Source organism: Bactrocera oleae, chromosome 4 (assembly GCF_042242935.1).
Source record: "Bactrocera oleae isolate idBacOlea1 chromosome 4, idBacOlea1, whole genome shotgun sequence".
Lineage (NCBI taxonomy): Eukaryota > Metazoa > Arthropoda > Insecta > Diptera > Tephritidae > Bactrocera > Bactrocera oleae.
In genome coordinates this window covers 71,942,450-71,967,110 of record NC_091538.1, presented here as the reverse complement: position 1 = coordinate 71,967,110, position 24,661 = coordinate 71,942,450, and the positions used below count along the sequence as shown (strand labels likewise).

Below are 24,661 nucleotides of genomic sequence, written 5' to 3'. Positions count from 1 at the left end.
AATGCGAATTTGTTTCGCTTGGAATTTTTCTATTTAACAAAGAATTCGAATTAGTTGTGCAAGAAATATTAATTTGCAAGAATTACGTAGTGTCAGGCGGCTAAGAAAACATGGTGGGAAATTCCCTGATTAAATTCAGCTCTCGAGAAGAAAGCGATTGGATGAGGCAATGCCAATTGTTAGCAAGTACAACTACAATATTTTATTTATTTTTTTTTGTAATTAGTTCTGAATGTGCCTTGCTCATCTAAATGTTTCGTTTCCGATTCGTCACTGCGGTGCTCACCAAAAAATTTAAAACTGCAAGCAACAACAAAATTTTCGATTTGAAGAATAAACTGTGTAAATAAATTATAAGAGTGATGGAATCTCTTTTCCTTATAGCCTTGTCAGGGTTCTTGAGTTTAATTGACTTCAACTCTCTTAATTTTAGCGTTTGTAAAATAATATATAACAGTATATTACTTCAATTACTTTATTATCTAAATTTCTTAAACCTTTCAGTTTAGAGTCTTTAAATAACTAGTTATCTTAAATCAAATAAGCCTGTCATAGTTCAGAGGGTAATTGGTTTCGTGCATTGCTGAAAAATAATTCTTTAATGGCACTTCTTCTTAATTTTTGTTTTTCAAAAGTAAAATATGCATAAATATCATAATTTGGCGATTATCTAACGTTATATTAGGTCTAGTAAAGAGAAATCTATTACTTTTGTATATAATTATTTGGAAGACATTGCAATGTGTCCCTATCCACCTTAGCTCTTTCCCCCATTTCTCTGCAAGGAAATACAATGTTGGGGACCAAAGAATACTTGGTAACCTAACGTAAATAAATTTCAACTGTAAGCTTCCTAAAACCTTTCAACAATGAAAACTTTTCAACAGCTGGCAACGTTCTAGGGTTATTTGTGTTAACAATTAGTGGAGCGTATTACACTGAATCATCCAAAAGCATTATTCAAATCAGTTAAATTTTCAATATAAGAACAGAATTCTACATCTAAGTGTTAGGTATACAACACTCAACTCTAATTATTTGATACAATTTTAATTATTTCTTTTATTTCCTTAATTGGTAATATTAGTAAAGGCATAAATTGAAATCTTATCCGTTATAGTCATTCATTACGGCTAATTGGCTACATCCCAACGTTTATTAATGAACATTTTATTTTAGTATTTTCCAATAATTTTCTCAAATTTCAAATATTTTTAAACTTAATTAAACATTCTTCATTAGTTTATAACCCCAAATTATGCTTATATAAAAATATATATGGATAATGTAAATGCGCGAAAGCTTAATTGCTTTTAAAAAATTATTTCTGTGAAATTTTTCACTTACATTTGTGTGCTTAAAAACAGCATAAGGCATTCAGTTCGCTCATTATGATAAGCAATTAATTGTTGCCTTCATTTTTTTAGTTTTGTTTTATGGTTATTTATATGCTAATAGCACGACTTAGCGCTGCTTTAAACATGCAACAACTTTGGCAGGCGGATTAAGCAAATAATTTCTATTTATAATTATTGAGTGCAATATCGAAAAATTTCCGCAAATTGCGCTTTCATTGGAAAAACGCTTAATTATATGCAATTAAATTGGTTTGTAAAAAACGTCAAATACCGTTAGTTTTTCCACTCCTAACTTGGTTTTTACGCGGCTGTGATTTTTGCCGCCTGTACGCCTTTGTACATACAAATCTAGTCAATACCGTCCGTATTTATTTTTTATTGGTATTTCTAGCCGCGTTGAGTTGAGTTGCGGTTGAATTTGCTGATTGTTGAAATGTGGAAAATTGTTCTTTGCGATTTTTGCGCTTTTTATGTTGTTCTATTCAGCAGCCGCATAACTTTTTCACGTGACATAATTTTCATAGAAAGTGCAATTCTGCGTTAGCAACACTGAAAGGACCGTTGCCCTTGAGCTGTTGTGAATTGAGTTATTCATTTTGAGATAGTGGGTGTGGCGTTTAGGGCGCATCTGAATTTGATATACATTTTATTTATTTAAGCTTCACTTGAATAAGTTAAGCTTAAAATGGTATGCAACAAAGTATTCAAAATGGAATTTAATAAAAAAAAAAAATATATGTATATATATATATAGAAAATAATTATAGCAACAGTAAATAGTAAAAGCTTAGGTATATGCAAATATTAGTATCAAGCTTGGAAGCCTATAAAAGTCAGCATTAAGACCAATATTTTATTTCAAAACTTTTTATACATACTCTTTCCAAAATACCTTTATTTTGAGGTGTATGGGTTCCAAGATGTGAGAAAACTGGTTTCACCAACGCTTTTGAATGAATGCTAATATATTCTAATTTCTAAAATTATTAAGTTTTCAAATATCCACTATATCTGATAGGAGTATAAGTATTGAAAATAATTAATAATGTAAACCGACTGGCAAAAGTTCAAGTTAAACGAGGAAATACTTTTTCAAATTTAAGGGGCACACTTAGTGTGAAATTTAAAGCTTTTTTCATATTTTGATGAGTTAACAGCCATATACGAGATATTGTATTAAAATTTTGAATCGATATCTCAAATAGTTTCTGAGTTATAGCCTTTAAAGTATAGCCATTCAGTTCTATCAGAAACCACATTTTTTTTAAATATGCTTGAGCGATTACTCGAAGAAAATTAGCCGATAACTTTCAATTCGATCTCCATACAACGACCTATCCGTTATTCGATCTGATCAAAAATCGAATTTGGCAAAAAAAAAGTTCGAGTAAATTCCTGTGTCAATTTGTGATTTTTGATCGACCGTAGATCATTGTTCGGATAATATCTTCTGCTAGAGAGTTTTCGTTTTTCAGGTTTCACCCACGGAAGAGGCCGGAATCTTTGCAGCAGCGGAAGACCGCTTATTAGCGCTGCCGATTTTAAAGTTTTTACTAATGGAACACCCTTGGTTCGCATTACTGTGTTGACGTAAATGCATTGACAATTAAAATGCATCAAAGGTATAAAACTAAACTTAAAGCTGGTTTAATTGAGAGCATGTGAAGCACATTGCCACTGTGCCACAACTTTTTTCACATGAAAAAGTGCAGGAAAGTAGAGCAATTGCAAAAAGTGGAAACAATCTTGTGAATTCCTCTACACCTCAATGCGTATTGATGCGCACACACTCACACATTGCATCCCCCCGCACACACGAAGCATTTATGTATGCGACTATTCATGGCGAATAGAGCGGCTTAGACTTACGCTCAACTTTGACGACTTGCGATGAAGCGCAAAGGACATTGAAATGGACCAGACAAAGGATTGATGCGAGCAGAGCAGCGAAATTGTTTACAATAAAACAGAAAATGGGAGAAGTGAAAAAAATAGAACAAGTGCAAAAATATGCTGGCAGTTGCGCGCATAAAGTGTAGTGGTTATGGAGCATAGAAAAACATGAGTAACATAAAAAAGACACTTGAAAACTATCAAAGAAAGGGCAAATGCGCACGATTGGACCAGCTGTAGCGTCAAGCGGTGAAGGTTTTGTAACGAGTGCGTTTGCTGTGTGCTAGGGTAGTGGGGTGGGCAACATTTTGCTTGGGCGTTGTTGAAAGAGCAAGAGAAAGAGGAAGCGGAGAAAGAGAGAGATGAATTTATGCTTTTTATTGTCGGTTTGTATGCAAATGACACTGACATGCAAATCTCGAAATGTTCAACTTGCAACTTGAAACATGTGTGTGTCTCTGTGTGTGTGGTTGCGTGTGTGCCCCATACTCGCCCATTGTTGTGCATTAGTGTGAATGCCTGAGGTGGCAGCAAGTGAAGCATCAAAACACAAGTGCGCACTACACTGGTCAGGGCCGACACACTTGTCCTCCCTCGGCAGTTTCTGCCGCTGCCGCTGCCGTTGCCGCTTCTGTTGCTGCTGTACTCGAGCGCTTACGCCTGAATGGCAAGTCGTGTTATCTGGTCCACAATAAATATTAAATAAAAACTCGTAGGCAATGGAGAAAAAAATGAAATGTAGATAAAAATTGTGCGAACGAATGCAGCTCCGTTTGCAATATTTATGAGACGCCGCGCGCTGGCCCATATCACTCACTCAACGCGCGCATGTATTGGACGCTGAAGTGCGCCTAAATGCATGCTGCGGTCGCAAGTACGCTAGACTAATGCTACTGTTTGTGGCGCACATGCATATTCAAATTTGTGACTGTATATGTGTTCTAATAACGACTAGCTGGGAGCTGCACTAAGCTTCTGTCATTGCGTCCAGTTATGGGAATAAACCCGCTTTCACAAGTGGATCTGCGCTATTTAGCGTTTAATTTTACAGAAGTAACAAAGTATATTTGAGAGTTAAATGGCTCTGCTGCGAGTGCAATAAAATTGTGCTTTTCTCTTTTGTCTCTTCTCTCAATTTGTGAATGACTAAATTTACTATTTAAAACATATATTCTGGTGACCATATCATTTATTTAATTTAAATGCTTTCAGATGACGCATATCCGGTTGGTTTTGGTCTTTATAAATTTACTTTAAGTATTATATACACAAATTGCTCATCACCTACGTCCAATTGTCTCTTCTACACCATTTCTCTCTTTAAGTACTTTTGCCCAAATAACTCGTCATATAAAAAACTGTAATGACTTCGGTTTCTTCAGCAACTATTGCGCGATCCTATTATTTTATTATGGAGCCCTATGTATCTTTCATAGGTCTTTCAGATTGCGCTACTTTCAGTGAATCAGAGTTAAAAAGTTTGCAATATTTTCATTTGCTTGGGAGCGAACATCTTCGGGAGTAAGTTCCAGTTCGTTGCTTCCTAATTGCCTCTTATGATTAACACAGATCTTTTAGAGTATTATAATATAATTATGTGATAAAAGTATTGTTTCTTTCAACAAAATCTTTTGCTTCATTTATTAAGCTTATAATAACACATACAAATTTGTCTCTGACGCTAATTTCTAAAAAGATTTATAAATAAATAAAGTGAAGTAAAACTACATATTTTCGATAACGTCGTGGGATGCTCTTACAATCACTTGAAGGTTGAGTTGATAGATGGCAGACTTCATATTTAAACATCTGATTTTTTTTCGAAAAAAATACAAAAGTTATAGCTTAATTAATTTTTTTTAGCTAGTATTGGCCGTCTTTGAAGTTTTCTTGTACATAAAAAAAAATGTTAGTTAAAAAATAAAGAAAGAATGTACGTCTGCAGAGTTTAATGTACTTTAATAATCTGCGATTCTTTTTGAAAATTTTGAATTCCCTTGCCCCTTCCAATCCAGTAGGCCACCAAAAAAGTGTCTGGTGGAAAGGAAGATTTTTCTGCTTAAAATTATCTACAATTCCAAAACAAAAAGGTATTATTACAATAGATGAATACAGGTAGTGATCTAAGGACTAGACAAAATTTTACTTTTTGAGAGGAAGGCGGCTTCCAAAAAAAAGGCGCTCTTGGTGATAAAATTTACAATTTAGAGTCGTTTTAAAAATTTAAGTTATTGTCAAAAAGCTTATTCCTTCGACCATTACCTGAAAATTGTATTTTGAAAAATCGTATGCAGCTTTAAATTCGATTGAGCTAGTCATTTTGGAGAAATTTTTCGCTCTGGCTCTGAAAACGGCATTTCGAGACAAACGTGTTAAACTTTTTGAAGCCGATTTTACTATGTTCAACATTTTTAACAAATACCCTCATATCTACGGGATTATATGCTCAAAATTAATATTTCTATTAATTTCAGTTTATATGAAAATAAACTAAAATCATCTATCATCTTGCATGTCAACAATCAGTTCACTTGAGCTCAAGGACGAACGGCATCTTGTTGAAAAGCACTGATGATTAAAGACTTAAAAGCAAATCGAAGTCAGTCGGTTAATAAAGGGAAAAGTTTAAAATTAATATACCGTGAAACGTGGCGCACTGAGTATGATTTTAAATATTAAATACACTTTACGTGTGATACAAAGCCTTGAATAGTGTAGAGCCCAAAATAATCCCTATGACAAGCATTCCGTCACGATTTGTTGGCGCACAAACTCTGCCGAGACATTGCTGGTACACTAGTGTGGAATAACACTCATTGGACTTGACCCGCACATAGCTCGCAAATGTTTGCATAAATTTTTGGCAAAATACTTGCAAGCCCAAGCAGATTTAAATAAAAGCTAAATATAAATACATTTATTTCGAAAAATTTTCAGCGGGAGCATTTGCACATTTGTTCAATAGCCGATTGCCGCGCTGAGTACTTTGGAGTTTGGCGCACTCGTTAGCGCAGATTCATGTACGCACACACGCACACGAAGCGCAAATAAAGAGGCAAGCGCCGGCGGCAGATATTCAAACACGTTCGAGTGTGATTATGTGTAACATAAGACAGCAGTTTGTGCTGTTCCATATTTTGCACTTGATCTAAATTGGGCAGCCATCAGCACTGCGTCCACCGAACTAACACAAGCGCCGAGAGCGTAGCGTACTATAAATTCCACGCGAAAGACTCGACAACATTTCACTCGTGTGCTCGGGTGGGTATCAATTCTGTGACTCTTCACTATGCCAGTTGCGGGCGCTGCAAAATATTTGGTCCATTAAATAAAATGTGAAAAGCCAACAAAAAAATGCGGGTTCAAATATCTGTTGTTTTTGTTGCAGCTGTTGTCGGTACCGCTAACAGCTTGTGGCAACAATATCGTCGCGGTTTTACTTGCTGCCAATGTGGGTTTCCAATTTCTAACTGCCGCCAAACACACACACACACACACTAAAATACATATGTATATGTTCGCTGCCGATTGCCAGATGCTGCATGCCGAGTTTCGCCAGTTTCAATATTCGCGGGCTGCCTCAAGCGCTTCAAGTTGTTTATAGTGCGGTTGGTGTAGTTCTGGTGGGGGGAATTGCAGCTGCTCACCCCCAGCGTCAGTGCACGCCGCTCAGGGCTGCCCATGTGAAAATCAGCCTCAACGTATTTACATTTGCATTATATGTGTCTGTGTGTATTTATGAATGTATGCCCCATAATGTAGTTGCGAAATTAAAAGTTGGTTGGAAATATTGTTGAGTGCTCAAATTGCTGTTATATTTCGTCTCTCGCATCGGCCGTACTTTTCATGTGATTTGCCCTGGCAACCCTGCACTCGGTAATGGCAAGTTTTCAATAACTTCACGCCGCATGAGTGGCGCTCGTTTTGCCGCGGTTTGGCCTGCACATTCGCCGCGTCCATTTGGTTATGTTAACTATTCAATAGAGTTTCAAGTATCGTTTTGAGTGAATTTGCTGGCGTGAAATGAAATGTAAAAGTTAATGCCCGTGCGTGCTCGTAAAATTGTGTCGGCATGTTTCGAGTAAACAATTTAATATTTTAATTTAATTTAACATAAATTACTTTCATGGGAGAATATATAAATAAATAAAAATGAAATGGAATTGCCCTCATCTTTACGCAGTTTTCAATGCTTTGTGAATCTCTAGTTTCACCAGAACTTTAACTGGTGATCTCCGTTTCTACACTTTAACTGTTTCCTAGAAGTTCATAACAAACTTTCAGGTAGCAGAAAAGGTTGGAACTTTTTTCCAGGAAGCATTGACAAGTCTACTAAAATAGTGTGTGGTTAAGTATGTAAAATATTTGTTATGCGGGTGTACAAGTAAGAAACAAAATAAAAACTCGAAGAAGTTTTGAAAAATAAAGATAATCGTTCGACTTTTTTTGCTCAATGAAGCTCCCAAATATGCAAATAATATGGAAACTGCGAGGAAAAATTAAAAATTGTTTAATACACATTTTTTTAGGATTATAAATAATTAATATTAAGGGTTATATCGTCTTGCTTTCGTGATTTTTTTTATAAGTTTATTTAATAACTATAAAAAAATGCACTGTTTAGGAATCAAATGTACTTAAATAATTCGTGATTCCGATATTTAGGAGGATTTCCAAAAAAGGAATCTAGCTCCAATCCAAGAACCAAAAAAATTGTTATTACAAAATTTGGTTTTGGTTTTTGACAAAATCTCAAAAAAAAATAATATTTTGCGAAAACCTTTAATCTTCAGAGTGTCTTAAAAAATAAAAAAAATGTACACACTTTTATTGTTGTTTTTAATTTCTGAACTGAATACATATGGCAACCCTTTTAAATCATAAGTGTAAAAGCTTTCCAGTGAAACTGAAAATGTAGGAAGTTTGACCCGATGCTCTATGTGCATAATGGGGAGTTTGCAGTTATATAGTATATGCATATACGCTTACTTATATGTATATGTATACTATACGGTATAACTGTAAGTATATACATTTTGTTTTCCGAACAATTGCAATAGGTTTAATTTATATTTGGATTGTAAATCTCTTTAAATATGCTGACAGTGGTCACTTACTTCGAAATAACTGACAGAAAAAGCACTGTTGTGTTTATCTTTCATGGAGCTTTGCATTAATAAATCATTAGCAGAAAATAAAGAACAAAATACAAAACCAAAAAATATTTTCTCAATTCAAGTTGATTTCCACATATGCCAACCGAAACACAGTTGCTTAGCCAATAGTGTCGGCTGCCCAGCTGAGCAATTACTGCAGTCCATTAATACCATAATAATATCATTGCAACGCTCCTTGCTGGCGAGCGAACATACTTGTATATACAACGCTTGTTTGTCTAACTCTACGCCAGTGAAATCAGTCATCTATTATTTATGTATGTCTTGACTTCAATTTGCCCGAGACCAACCATCTACTTCACTCGCTTATCCAGATGGATTTATTTATATTGCACTGGAATTAAAATCAACATTGCATTTGTTGCTCGGATGCAATGAACTGAGAGTAAGCACTGTTGTTGCTATTGTTGCTGTTGTTGTGATTGTGTGTTTACCGAACGAAAGTTGCAATGCAAAGAAATGCAAGCAAAACAATAACATCAACAAGAATAAACATTGAAACAGACACAGAGACAATGCACAAACAGTTACATGGCCAATAACAATAGCAACAAATGTAAGCAATAATTTGTAGCAGCTTGCATATTCGCCAGCATTTCTTTTCGTTTATCTTTCTGCTTGTTTTCGCACTGACACAGCGCAAAGTGTTGGCAATTTCCTCAACTCCGCCCCTCGCACCTTGACCGCTCCGAGCGCTGTACGTCCGGCATGGCTTGAGGTGGCGCTGCTGGCTTGCACTTTGCCCCCTTGCCTTGGCATCGCTGGCCACCCGCGGCGTATGAGCAATTTGTCCGAACTTGTCCGCAGGATATTACCGTTACAAGCGTTGTCGGACACAAAGGGTTCGATTGTTGGTTTTGCTGTGTCCGCTATTTGATTTTGTGCTTTTTGTTGTTGTTGCAAATCGTTTATCACAAATACCCCCCTCGCACGACCAATCGAGGCGAATACAGCGCTCGCAGAGTTCGTTGTACGCGAGAGCAGATTTTTAATTTACAACTACCACACACACACACACATGTAAATGTTCGCTGACTTGTCGCTGCACGCGAATGCGATCGAAAACAAACAAACAAGCGCAGACAAACAACCGGCGGGTATTACACTGAGCAAACACAACAACATCGAGCACAACAAGTCAACAGTCAACAGCGGTTAAGTACCGATGATTTTTTTTTTCAAATTTCATCAACTTCCATCAAAGCTCAGCGAGTATACACACACAGTAGCAACTTACGATGTATGTGTGTAAGAGGGCGCATGTGGCAGGGTTAAGTCATTGCCGTCTGCCGTCTGATTAAGTCAGCTGTGATTGCCATATTAGATTTAGCGCGATATTTGCTTAAATTACAAAAACAAACATTAAAACTTATAATTGAACAGGGTTTCGTTGATTTCAAGGAAATTGTATTTATTGTATGTGTACTGGTACGCATGTTAATAACAGCTCTCAGTGAGTGCCCATATAGTTCTAAAAATCTCTTAAATACACTGGTTAATTGAATAATTAAAACCCTTAAAACGACAATGAAAGGAAATCGTTTCATAAACGATTGATCGATTGATGGAATGCTCAGAATCGAACTGTTGCCATCACAATAAAAAAAAGCTGATAAATTCTCCTCTATAATATTGCTACAGCTCTCTAAGAGAAATATCTTCCCTTTTTTACTCTATAGGTATCGCGGCAAGAAAGCAAGCTCCGCTCTAACAATTGGTAAGGCGAAATATATGTTCGAGAGTTGCTCAGAATGATACGCTCACGCCAAGAGAAAGCTATTCCGCAGGAGTTTAATTAAGAACTGAAGAGGAGAAGGGCAAACATAAAAAAGGGGCTTAAATGTTTGAGTGCGAAGTCATATGACTGAATTTTTAAGGGAATCTAAAGGAATGGGACGAGTCATTGAAGGTTGTAAGATCGGCGCAAATTTCTATAATCATTAAAACTATGGTATATACTTTGACGTTTAGGGTATATAAAGTGAGTAAGAGAATATAAACGACAAATCAAGCACTCAATAAAATGAAAAAGATGAAGAAGCTGAATTTCAAATGAAACTCGAGAGAGTTAGAAAACAACAAAGCTCGAGTGTCATTGAGATACTCATAAAGTTTCTAAATAGGGAGAGGCTGAGTGAAAGCATGCATAGTGGTATCCGCGTGGTTGAGGAGGGATTCAATGCTGGTATATCTGAATTAAAGTTCTACGCAAAACGGCTTCACAAAATAACAGAAATGAAAATGAAAGAACATTATGAAACAAAAGGAAATTATAAATCAGTAACATACATATGTAGTTTATATCGAAATAGCTCAATTTTACCTTTTAAAACATATTTTTCATTTGATTTAATTACATTCAATTAAAAATACTTAAATGAAGACCACTAATTAATAAAAAAAAAAACACAAAACAGTTAAGTTTAATTAATTTTAAAACTATAACTAGCTTTTTGGTTAACATTCACTTTTTACTTTTTTTATATTTTGCATTTTTCAAAGGAATTTAATCCGCCATTTAAGCCACACTCGTTAAAGAGAGAGTAAAAATAGCAAACAACATTTGTCATTTGCCAGTTGCCAAGTGCCAAGGGCAAATTAATTGAGGCTTAATTTCTCGTGCCATATATATACACAGATATATGCAAATAAATCTATTTATGTATATAAAAGCAGATTTATTTACACACTTTCATTTATTTTCCTATTATATACACTTATGTATAATATATGAAAATATGTGAAGATTAAAGATTGACAATAATAATTTCACTCATACAAAAATACGCCAATAATAAACAGCATAATTGTGCTTAGTAAATACACAACGCACACAAACGACCACAAATAGTTCACTATTTAATTTAATTCTCATTGAATTTTTCAATGATCACGCACTCGTGACTCCATAACTGGCTGCGGTGAAATAATACAATATAAGATCCGGTTTACATACAAGAGTAGAGTGCTTCTAACTGTTACTCGTTTAAATTTAATTAGTTAAAAATATATCTACATTCTCTATACAGCAAAACATATAAGTAGTCCTTTTCTATGGTAGAAAAAAACATTCGTAAACATATACTATTTAAACTCGATAAATATACAGTTCTATAGTAAAGTATTAACATAAATTTTTTTTAATTTTACGCATGACATTTGAATTTGAAAACAAAAAGAATGTTAACTTCGGTTGCACCAAAGCTATAATACCCTGCACAGGTGCATTTCTTATAGCATAAACGGGTATAAAAAAATCTTTGCTTTATTTTTATACGTCAGTTTCTAGCTTTATGTTATAGTGGTCCGATCGGAACTATATATTCCGAGTTTATAGCGTTGCCTTGGATAATAATCTACGCCAAATCTCGTGAAGATATCTGGTCAAATTAAGAAGTTTTCCATACAAGAACTTGATTTTGATCAGTCAGTTTGTATGGCAACCATACGCTATAATCATCTGATATCGACGATTCCGACAAATAAGTAGCTTCATGTGGATAAAAGAGCGTGTGTAAAATTTCAAATCGATAACTCTAAACTAAGGGACTAGTTCGCGTATATGTAAACAGACGGCCAGACAATAAAATGGTTATGACTAAATCGACTCAGATGGCCACGCTGATAATTTATATATACACTTTATAGGGCCTGCCACGTTTGCTTCTGGGTTTACATACTTCGTGGAATTCTATTCAGGGTATAAACATAATCTAAGCACCAAAACCGCAATCCATTAACCAGATTACCCAGCATAAATTCATTATAACGTTGCGTGTATAAGCAAAAACTTAAGACCCCGCATAAGGCTACTAAAAACATGCATATGAGACTTAGGCCTATTGGGTATACATACTAGCGACTACCTCCAACTGTAATAAACTGAACTAGTTTCGGTCCAGTCTTCTTATTGAATATTCTTAATCAGCACTCTTCCTTTCAACAATATTGTTCATCATGGATATTGCTACTCGTGATTGTTTATTTGCTCAGCTGTCGCAGCTTCCATGTATATTGCCGGTTCGAGAAATTGATGCTGTCTGTCTGTTTGTTAGCCTGCGGCTATAATAAATTCAGAAAAAATATTTATAGAGTATCAATTGCATTTATTATTTGCATCAAAGCTAATACACACACATACGTCTTGCTTACTAATACAAAACACACTTGATTTCATATTTGCTTTTTACTCAATCACACATACATGAATATACTTGAATATAAGTGTGCTCAGCCAATGCTCGTTTGCATTGAGTGTAGAGGTGTGTGTATTAACGACTTGGGGGGAAGTGGTGAAACTTACTTTTATTGACTTGCTTAAGCCTATTTGTTCATTGCATATATCTATATACATTATGGCTATTCACACACACGCATACGCACATACATATTTTTCTACTAAAGTAGGCGCCTGATATAGCTGGACTCTGGCGTGACGGGTTTTTGGTAAGTTCTTAAATGTCGCTTCAGGGAGAAACATGTCAAAGTGAAATACTTGTATTTGCATTTATTGATTACTGCTGCAGGCTCTAGCATTCAAATCAAATTTCAATATACATGCTTAAAAAAAACTTTTTCCAACTTCTTCTAATTTATTAAGTGTATTTCCATTCTTCTTGCAATCAAGTATATTTAAGTAAATTTCCCATAAATCTTAGTCACACCTTCCTTTATGGGCTGGGCTGTATGATAATGAATTACAAATATACAATATATTTGCATTTACTTCCACACACGGAATAATAATCACTTGTATCTAAACAAATTTTTTCGGAAAAGCATACATGCGTTGTTGCCGCAGTCTCGTTGGCAATGTATCATGCTAACGGTATATTAAACACTCATTTCGTTCTGCGATTTGTTTATCGCTCCCACTTTTGGCCACAAAACTACCCACAGATTTCACTACTATTAGTCTATAATCAAACTATTTACTAAAGCAACAACAATAGACGAGGCACAGCTTGATATCGCCGCGGCTCTCATACTAAATGGAGCTAATGCCTAAACTTTTTCCAATATATCACATCATGTCAACATCAGTTAACAGCGTGTACATATGTACGTAGCACAACAGCTCGCGTGCAAATACATCGTATATGCAGGCACCAGTTGTTCGAAAGCTACCCAGTAGGGTAACTGACATGTGGCTTTGACAAACGCATTAGTGTTTTCAAAGTTGTCATCTCTAAAATCAATCTGATTCTCAGTCTCAGTCGCGGTTTAAATTTCAATCTCAGTCTCAATCTCAATCTCAATCTCACTCCCTAGTCAATCTTAGTTTGAGTCTCAATAATAATATCGCTGTTAACCTTATTTGTAGTTTCACCCCAGTCACCGCTTCCGCCGTAGTCTGCGACCAGTCTCAGTCACAGCTTCGGTTGTTTCATTTTCAGTTGTCTCAGTAGAATTTGTCTCAAACTAAGTCTAGTCACAGCCTGATTACAACCGGTTACGTTTAAGTCTGAGCCATATTATCGGTGTTAGTCTCTAAGCCGCAGTCTCATTCACACCCGCTGTCCTTTTTCGTCGCCAGACCTAAGTTTTTCCTACAGGGTTGTAAATACCTTTTACACGCGATTTATAAGTGGGACGAAATGGCCATAAATGGGTTTGTGATTTCCTGGGTGTGCCTATCAGTCAATAAAATGCAAATGCTCGCCGCCCATCCAGTCGCACAGCTGCTGAAAAGTACACAAGTTGGCAGCATTTCCCTACACACATACAGAATTACATACTTACTTAAACAAAAAAGGTCATATTCCTCTGGATTGTACAGTAAGTAATCCAACGATTTTGAATGTTAAATCGAAGCTGTTGTTAGAGAAAGAAGAATTCTATACATACGTATATACATACTAAGATCACAGAATACTACCAATTCATGAGAGCTTGGCATTCGGTCGAACACATGCGTATTTGTTGTTGCTTATATGTAATAGACAGCAGGTGCTTGTTAAAAAAAATTCTTAGCTGAAGATGGCTTTAAGAAAATTTACACCGCCTATATATTTGTATAGACACAGATAAAAATTTTGCTTAGAAACAATGTTCAATCTTGGCGGCCAGCATATATTGAGTGAGCCTATTCTTTCACCAAATCATCAAAAGGATTTTGTAGAGCCCTTCATTTATTAAAAAAGATAAGAGGAAGCGTCGTTAAGAATTTAAAGATAAATGAGGAATTAATTTTCTGCGTGCTACCTCATGATATGCCAGCTGTAAGAGGAGTCTCTGTCTATTGCTGATAAGCGTCAAATCAAATACCGATTTCAGCGAAAAATTTGCAAGAGGCATTTACATGTTTACAATCGCTCAGAAAGTTATTAAGAGTTGTTGTCTTTTAGCGCGAAAACATATGCAAATTTACATGGCTCACAAAGAATTAGATGAAGTTAGTTTGTTCCGAAAGCAGGGAGAAGAAAGGGAGGAATAGCATCGGATAAGACAGGGTGGCACAAAATAAGTTAAGAGAGGATAGAATTGGATAATAATGAATAGGATTTCATAGATCAGAACAGAGATGTTAGATTCGAATATCACAGGAAAGAATAGGCTGGGGGTCGAATAGGATAGGAGAGAATAGGAGCAGATAGAAAAGGTTCAGATAGGATAGGATTGTATAAGATAGGATGCGATTGGATAGAAAAAGATAGAATAGTGTTAGGTAAGACAGGATAGGATGGACAGATAAGGATAGGGAAGAATCGATCTCCTTTGGATGGGAATGGATGAGATGGGATAACACCAGCGTAGCTGAGGAAAGGATATGATATGGTTCAATAGGATATGATAGGTGAGATGACGAACAGATTCTTTTAGTTATAGTTGTAGCTTATTTTACAGTTAATACAGTAAATTTATATTCTTATATTCTTTCAGAAGCCTTATTTTACCTACAGATTTGGCGCCACACGGTTTGAAATTGCTATCTAACTACTCAATTGCCTAATTCAAAGGTTGACATGATCTGCCTATTGTGTGAAAAGAGCTTGTCAATACTATACAACCATATTTTGCGAGTTCTGACTTTATTGGCAATATTTATGGGAAAAACAAATTATTTTTTCCGCACATTCAGGCGCTTTTGATAATAAATTCGCACAGCAAGCACGCACTGATAAGCGTAATCACACATGCCAGACGTGTCTTCGCTGTTGCTACACATACACACAGCTCCTAACCGTCCTTCTTCCCCTTTCCGTCGCCATCTAGCGCTTAAACATCAATAGTGAGTATCTCTTTCCGGCATCAACTCCCGAACCTAAGCAGCTGAAGGTAGGACGACATTAAACGTCATTTAATGACTTGTTGTTATTATTGTTGTTTTTTTATTATTGCATATCCTTCGCTTTGAGTGGTTGAGTGGGCGCGCTTGTAACGTTAAGGTAAAGCGGCGGCCTTCGATCTCCTTTGTTTTTCCGAGTATTTTTTCATCTTTTCAATTTGTTTTTTCATTTATGTGTGCTTTCTTGCTTCGTCGCCGTCGTCTACGTGAGCGGGCCGCACACACGAACACATATGGCGCACAATGCCACGTCATTTGTTTTGTTTTTGCTGATTATTTTTCGGCAAGTTTTTGTCGCTGCCTTGCCACAAGCGGCACGTCTTTTACCACATATCCTTTTTTGACATTTATATGACAGCAGCGCCAGCAGCAGCAGCAGCAACAGCAACTAAAGCAAGGACTGTTCGTACCAGCAATGGTTGTGTGTCAATGTGTTGCAAAGGAACGACGACTTTCCTCGGCTGTCTTCAGGGATATGCTCACTCTTGCTCGCCTGCGTGCGCGCTTGGCTTTGGTTATGTATTGCTGTCGATGCTTCGTCTTTGCTTGGAAATCTCGTTCGTTCTTCGGTAAATTCGTTGAGAAAAAATAAATTTCTCTGCAAAAATTTATGTGGTTTGTTTGTTGTAAACCTCGAATTTGTGCTGGACTGCCTTTGGCCTGTCTCTCGGCGCCTTAAAAGCCATAAAATTGTTTTCGTGACTGTATCAGTGTGAGTGGGAAGATGGGGAGGTGTATTTATTCCGGCATATTCTAGGTTGTTCAGCAGGTTCGGAAATACATTTCTTGTTTCTTAATCAAGGAGTGCCACGTTTTTTTATGTATGTGTCTGTAGTATATGTTAGTTACTTCAAACGACATATAAGCAATATGCTTCTAAATAAATATGTTCGGAGCATTGAAACTAGTCTATTTTGGATTTACACTTTTCTCGTCCAAACTGTACGAATATAAATATCTTCTTTTTGGTTTCTATTTTGGAATCTAGTTTTTATTCCCACCTCTCAAAAAACATTCAACAATTTGGTGATATTTAATGTATTGACTTCACATGAAATATTGTACTCGGTTTTAAATTGGTTAATGCTGAGTTTTTGTTGGCAGCCGATTTTAAAATACATTTATATTTCTATTATGTGTAATAATTGAGAAGAATTACTGGAATTTTACAAAGAAGTTAAACGGCTCATAAACAGATTCAATTATGGCACTATCAATGAATTTTTGTTATGACTCGAGGTAGCGTTAGAACTTTGGTTTTATTTAAAAAGTTGGCTAATGCTACAAAAAGTGCTTTTGAAAGCAAATTTAAGGATGTGGAAAGTATTAACTTCATAGTTTCATTATGAAAAATATAAAGCTGAATGATGGAAAATATGTGGACTCATAGCAAATATTGACCAATCTATGAGTGTAATAAATTTAATTTTATATTTTGCATACGGGCTGATATTTCATGCGAAATTAAATTAACTCCGAAAACCAAAACTATGATGGAAAGAAAAAAGAGGAAGATGAAAATGGAGATAGAGATCACAGTAATTTTGTATGGCGCTCCTGAATTAATTTCAACTAATTTACCAATTACAAATTCCTCATTTTAAATTATAAATATCTAGATTCACAACGCCTAAATGTACATATTCCACTTAGTTTTATGATAGCTAAATCCGTATGTATGAATTCACCACACTAACACTCACCACAAAATAGCTCACCACATCTAAATTCAACAGGGTATCGCACAGCAAAAGCTAGTTTGGAATACACTTTTTAGGTTTCTAAAAGCCGATACTCTTTTAAAGTTGTACAGATGAATAGAATGGTCAGAAGGTCCCCCAAATGAAATATATCACTGCAAACAAACTAAATTTTGTATAAACTTTTATTCATTATAATCGACAATCGGCGGTGATTTGTGTTTGTTGTACGAGTTCTATGAGTTTAGAGAAATATATGCACGCTAAAAAGACAGTTTTACCAATAAATATTTGTGTTTATACCTATATTACATATAAAAAAAAGGTAACATTTGTAGATTATAGAAGAAGAAAATTTTTGTGGGGAAAAAAAAATTTGTAAATTTCAGTTACAATTTTTTTTGGTTTAAACTCTTCACATTTATATAAAAGTTCACCCTAGTATATAATATGGAAAATACTTTACAAAAGGAAATAAAAACGCAATTCATTTTGGTTTATTTGAAAAATTTTTTTGTCTACGAAATTTTGTTGACAAATTCGAAAATATCGCCTGCTCGTATACACGTTAGGTGATTACAACAGCACTAATGGACGTGTGTTTGTATGTGTGCGTATATATCATTGCCAGATTGCGTTACTTTGGCACGTGTGGCTTTCTATTATCGTGAGCTGTTTAAATATTGCGATGGCAATTGCCAACAACTTTCTGCAACTTACGCATCTTCCGCAGCAAACAGCACGTTTAACACACGCACACACATACACAAACATATGTTTATAAGCAAACAAATGCACGTGCACCATATTTATGATCAAATTCATATATGCATTCTGCGATTGTGAAAACATGGCATTCACGCGCGTCAAATTACACGCTTCTGGCGGCTGTAAGCGCATACGCACAAACACACACACATACCTGAGTTCGGTGTGTGTGCGTTGCGCAGGAAATGAAACACCTTAAGCGATATTTGAAAGAATAACGCATTTTGAGATATTTACCAAATGCGCATTCTTTGCATAACTTTCGGCGCTTTGTGCCTTGCTTTCATTAAGTCTTTGTTTGTGTGCGTGTGTGAAGCTTGTTTGCTAGGCTTCATATTATGTTGCTTTTTTTCGTGAGCAAATCCGCTCTCGCTGTTGCCACACATTTCATTTAGACTTTTCAATTTGCTTACCAATTTCTGTACTCCTACTAGGGCAACATACACACACACAAACACACATACATACATGCTTAGTCGCATTAACTTTTGGCCCATTACGGTATTGTAATTGTAAGCGACGAAGTATTTGCAATGCTTTGTCATCGCTTTTTGCAGACATGTCAGCGCCTACATAATTTCCGGCACGAAGCCCTTTTAATAACCTGTCACTACAAGCACGCACACGCACACATGGACACATTCAGCAGCAGGCAATAACAGCAATGCCAAGCAGAGTTATTTGTAAGCGTTTGCTGCTGCTCACTCACACATGCAAACGAAGATGTTTAATGATATTGCGATCGTTATTGCCGCCTGCCAACTCAAGCTCATCTCCACCCGACACCCTCCGCTCTCCTGCACATTCCGTCGAAGTCAACAATCGACCCTGTTTTGTACATTTCCTTCACTGCTTCGCCAGCTCGGCTCATTCATTTGCTTTTGACACTGAACGCCTTAATATTGCCTTTAATGAGCGTCTGCGAGTGTGTGTTGTGTGTGTGTCATGAGCATTGTTTTGGCGCCTGAAGGGTTGCTTTGCGTTTCTACTGCTCCTCCCTATGCCAATTACAGCTTCGGCTAGCAACGTCATCTCCAAGCGGCGCTTATGTATTGGTGTGCGTCACTCCCCCTTTGCACGCCATATTCTCATTAGACTTAATTTTTTGCAGATTTCGCCACTTAAAGCCAACTGGAGTCGGCCGATTTTCATTAAAGCCTATTAAAATGAAATTCCAGCAGTGCACGCGCGCCAACTTAACTGTCAGCTCAACTGTAAATTATGTTTGGCAACGCACGAACGCACCAAAATGCGTAAAGCCGCGTCATATTTGAGTGTGTGTGTCTGTGTTTATGTGCCAACGCGCGTCGAGGAAAGCATAAACATAATTCAATTTTTGCCGCTTCTTTGAGTGAACGTTTTATACCAGCGTTTATATGAAATATGAACGCCACTGAACTATGTGTGTGTTTGTGAGTATATCTGTGTGTACCCTGCAACAAAACGTATTTGGTTACAAGAAAAGCAACGCTGTTATATAAAAGAAGTGGTTTTATGTGTTGCAAATCTTTTCACTTTTTCTGGCAAAGTGCGCGTGGTTAGCGGATGTTTTGAGTTAAATTAAATGAATTAAGTTCAAGCTGAAATTCAGAATCAATTTTGTAATCTCTTTTGAAGAAATCTTAAAACAAATTTTCAGTTTCACTAAATTAATTAATTTTAAAGTTAAAATTATTGAGCATGATGCTGTCGAGTTTAAATAAATCTTAATTTAATATTAAGGAGAGCGTCCTTTAATATAGATCTGATACATAGAGATGTTAGAGAGAGAGAAAAAAAGATAAAACGGCTAGCTTCCGAGGCTGCATCGAAGCTGTAATAGTATTCGCAGGGGTATATCTTTTAGCTTAAAAGGGTATATAGAGATTTTTAACTTGATTTTGATCCGTTAGTTTGTATGACACGTACTTATATGTTATGGTGGTCCAATATACGCGGTTCCGACCGAGCAGCTTCTTGAGAAGAAAACAACGTAGGCAAAATTTCAGATCGATATCTCGAAAACTTAGATAGTAGCTTCCGCATATACTCGTACATGGCTAAATCGACTCAGCACTCAGCAGGACTTTTATCCTCATTTGTACTCACTTTATCTGGAAAAGAGATAATTCACGATAAATTAAATTTTTGCTGGCAAATATACAATACACTACTGTTTGAAATGTCAGAAAAATATTTGAAGCATTGACAAAAATATTTACATAAGAGTATTAGTGGTGAGATTAACTCTCCTCCTATGTTCACACTACGTAATTTATCTGTTATTATTGAGAGATACAGGGAGAGAGTTGTGTTGCTCTACTACAATCACAATACGCCGTAAACTCAATTTTACACAAAATTTCGATTGACTAAGTTTGACTTATTTTGATTTGAAGTAATCCCTCAATATAACGCTTGTTTTTATTTTGTAGTGATTCGATCTATTTCGACATATTAACACAGATTTTTTGCTGTATAATCAACTTCATAAAGTATCGATTATTATTTTCGCTATCACCATGATATACCTTATTTAAAGTAGCCATTTTTGGATTATATCTAAATATCTGGTGTATAGTATATATGAACTAGTGCGCTAACAGTTAGACGATTAAATTTTGCCCTAATCATTTTCTTAGCACAGTGGCTTAGTATAAGTTTTATAGTGCTCTCCCTTTCCACAAATAATTCCAAATAAAAAATGTAATTATTTTAAAATTTTCCGCAAATAAACTTGCGGTATCTCCCGCTCTCACATCTTTTAATAGGCCAGCAAGCACATTGGCACACCTGCTACACTTGAAGCCCTAACTCTCCAACAGCGTTGCTTGCCACCGCAAAATGAGCGTATGGTCTTCACAAGAAACGACACTGCCAAGTGGCCATCACATGGCGGCAATGGCAATGACAGGTGGCTTCCTTATCCACAGCCGTCTTCTGCTGAATAAGTTATTTATTTTCGTTTCCACTTAACTGTTATCTGCGCTGTTGTTGTTTTGTTTGTAAATAATACCGTCGCCATTAATTTTGTTTCGCTTCGATTTTTGGACAACCAAAATAGCTAATTTAAAATTCAATGGGAAATTAAAACCACAAATTCAAAACTCTGCGTTCTCATTTGCTTTGTTGTAGTATACTTTTAGGATATTAGCAGCCGAGCACTTTATCTGTGCGTGAGGGGTGAGCGGAGGAGTATGCGTGGGCTTCATTGTATAGTTTGGCATTAATTATTTAGGAAAATAATGACAGTTAATGTTTCAACGGCTGGCTAGCTGGTTGGAGTGGCAACAAGATGTCGCTAATGACAGTCGCTGTCAAACTAGGAAATTTGAATGGGCTGATGAGCTTTTTCAAAGTTTCCAAAAAGGAACACAATATTCTGCAGATATAAATTTATTCAAGTTGATCGAATTTTAAATTTTTTAGTTACGTTTTTGTTAATTTCATTCTAGTTTCGAAGTTGTGGGTTTAAACATACTGATCTTGCGTGAAGCGCCTAAAAATATACAGAGAAGTTTTTCTTATTTTGTCGACCTTAATCTTTAAAGGCCACCAGCAATTTGGATTGAAAGATCTCGAGGGAATAGTGATAAAGTATATATATTCTATTTTGTCTGTGAAATATTTTAACGGATTATTAAGTACCTTACGCTCAAGGAGTGGTTGTGTAATAGGATGGAACGAAAACAAATTTTTTTGTTGTTTTGCTTAGCCTGAGGGTAAAATCTGTAAATTATAAAAAAATAAAATTTTAGTGTTAGAAAGAAAAGTAAATTTTCGTGTTAAAATTGTTGATAAGTGCTGTGACGAAGAGCCAATTAAAAGTTATTAACTTAAAAAAAATTTTTGTGGTCACTATTGAAGTTTTAAAAAAAAGTCTTAACGACAACATGTATTTCTTAAGCACTAAAATAAATTTTGAGTCAAAAACCGTCACATTCGGTAATTTTTATACAAATGTAAAGAGTTTAAACCAAAAATAATTTTTTTTTGTCCAAAAAAAATTTTAACTCAAAATTTACTTTTAAACTGAGTGGGCTGCCTCTAGATGTTAGAAAAATTTTTTTTCTTGTCGAAAAATCCTCCCTATTGCGTAACTGCTTAAATTGAAAAGGCTGGTCAGCAACTGGATATATGTTATGTAATGTTTCTACCATTTGATGAATTAACAATGTAGTAGCCACATTTAAGGCTTCGAAAATCTTCGCGAATGCCCGGAAGTGCATAAAAATGAGAAAAAATTATTTTAGGTAATGTTTATTCATAATGTCTTTATTTTCCATTTAACTCCTGTGAGCTTCTCTAAACGTCAAAAAAGTACAAAAAACAGGGAATCAGCGCTTATTGAAGCCGACAGTCTCCTCATTTTTTTTGGTATGCTTTGGAAGGAATGAAATGATTGTGAATGTTTGCTTTTTAAGCGCCAAAAATTATCCCAGCGATTGTGCCTTTTTAAACATTTTTCAAGACTTTTTGTGTTGGGTTTTACTCAAAGCTTTACACCGATGCATGTTAAAAGATATATAGACAGTAGAGGAAAGGCAAGCGAGCATTTGCGTACAACTGTAGTTTTTTTGCTTATTTTTTCCTTTTCACATTCGATTTTATTGCCTTGTTCTACAATTATTTACATTTGTTAGCCTGCTCGCAACTGGTTCAAACAGCTGACGGCCGGCTGCAGGAGGGTCGAGCATAGCAGGGCCGCAATTATAGCCTCAGCGAGTAGCTGGTTGATTTTGGGCAAACAGTAGGCGGTGTAGCATGGATTATCTACATGTTGCAACGTTTGACAATTTAAAAGGTTTGATGAACTCTGAAGGATGTATGAGCTAGAGCATGGCAGAGCAGCAAACCTACTAGGCGAGGGCGCAGAAGATCAGCGCGTAACCAAAGAAGGGGGCTGTTTGAATGAAAGGATAACGACGTCATGATGTCGTGATGGTTGAAAAACAACCGTTACAGTAACAACAAACACTGAGGCAATGAATGCATATTAAGGAAAGCGCCAAACGACAGCTGAGCGCCACTACTCTGCCAGCGCTGGCTAATCAATGTGCCTGTGCTTGTGCATATTTGTTGTTGCCTTTGGTTTTGGCGCACAGCCAGCAACGTGTAATTAATCGTCAGGGGATAAGCAGACAAAAGCGCTGCAGCTACAAGATGATGAAGGAGAAGCAGAGTTGTCGGTACAGCGGTGGATGCAGTTTATCAGCCACGATCGGCGCCGCGGCTCCAGCGGAACGCGAATGGCAACAGCTTGCTACTATACTATGAAGAATGCCGCATGCTGCTCGGTGGACATGCAAAGCCCAGTTTGCGTTTAAGCGCGTTTGTGCCGGAGAGAGTTTTCGTTGAGTAAAGTGAAAATTATTTAAAATTTTCAGCTTTTAAGCGACGCGGTAGCAGCGCACACAAGCGCATCAGCTCAGGCAAGCCAAGCGAACACACGAGCATAGCAAGGCCAACTGGCGAACAGGAAGAAATCGTAGATGTGCAAATTTCAAGCTGTAAACTTCGTGACTAGTGTTGTCGAGTGGGGGGGTGGCGCTTTTAGTCGATTGCGGCTTGTCAGCGCATCCAGGGAGGAGCAGCGAGCATGTAACACTCTCAGGCAATGCTTTACAAATTTTAACGCGATAAAAACTTTTTAATGCCTTTTCACGATTTTACTTCGCCGACGGCCAGAAGAAGTTTCGTAAAAACTGCGTTACAGTTAAAAAAGTGAAAGAATTACAACGAATTACATGTCAACAATCGGAGCGATAACAATGCCGAAAAGAAGTGGTAACAACTTTACTTTATTCACTTGGGTATTTGTGTGTATGTGTGGGAAAATCTGTCGAATAAATTTTTGGGCCGACAGTGAGCATCTAATCCAGCTGGGGAGCGTTTATCATTAAATTTGCACCGTTATTTTAAAATGGGCTTTAGCTGCCGCCTCACAAAGGAATTCGATTGCCACTGTGTGTCTGTTTAGTTTTGTTTTAGAATTTTAAAAATTAAAGATCCTAAAAAATTTCGAAGGTTCTAGATACCTCTAATATATTTGAATAAGAGATAAAGTCTGAACTTACTGGGCGAAGTTTATACCAATTGCGCTCTGTCTTGACTGCAAGTTAGCTTATATCAAGGGTAACCCTCATTGGTATACTTTTAGGTTATTGCATAGCTTTTATTCCGTAACGGTAATAAACCTAACACGATCACAAAGTATGCGCAAAATGTTTGCATACTTTTAGGCGTATCTTCGCATATCTCCAGCGGAACAAATCAATTGAAGAGACAGAGCTGGGTGATTAAAAAATAATAATATTTAAGATAAAATTTTTTTAATGGCAAATAAAAATATCTAATTTAATATAGATTTAACTAATAAAAATAAATTATTCAATATTCGGAGTCCAAATATTAGTAACATTATAATTATTTTAGTAAATAGCTACCCTACCTTTTGAAGCAGTATCTCGTTTGAATTGAACAATACAATTGAAATAT

The 24,661-nt window shown here is 36.2% G+C and overlaps 1 protein-coding gene across 1 annotated transcript in view; it reads left to right on the top strand.

The window, feature by feature from the left end:
- Window positions 1-24,661, top strand: part of dpr1 (defective proboscis extension response 1) — a 142,794-nt gene that overhangs the window by 2,999 nt on the left and 115,134 nt on the right. The gene's annotated exons all lie outside the window — the stretch shown is intronic.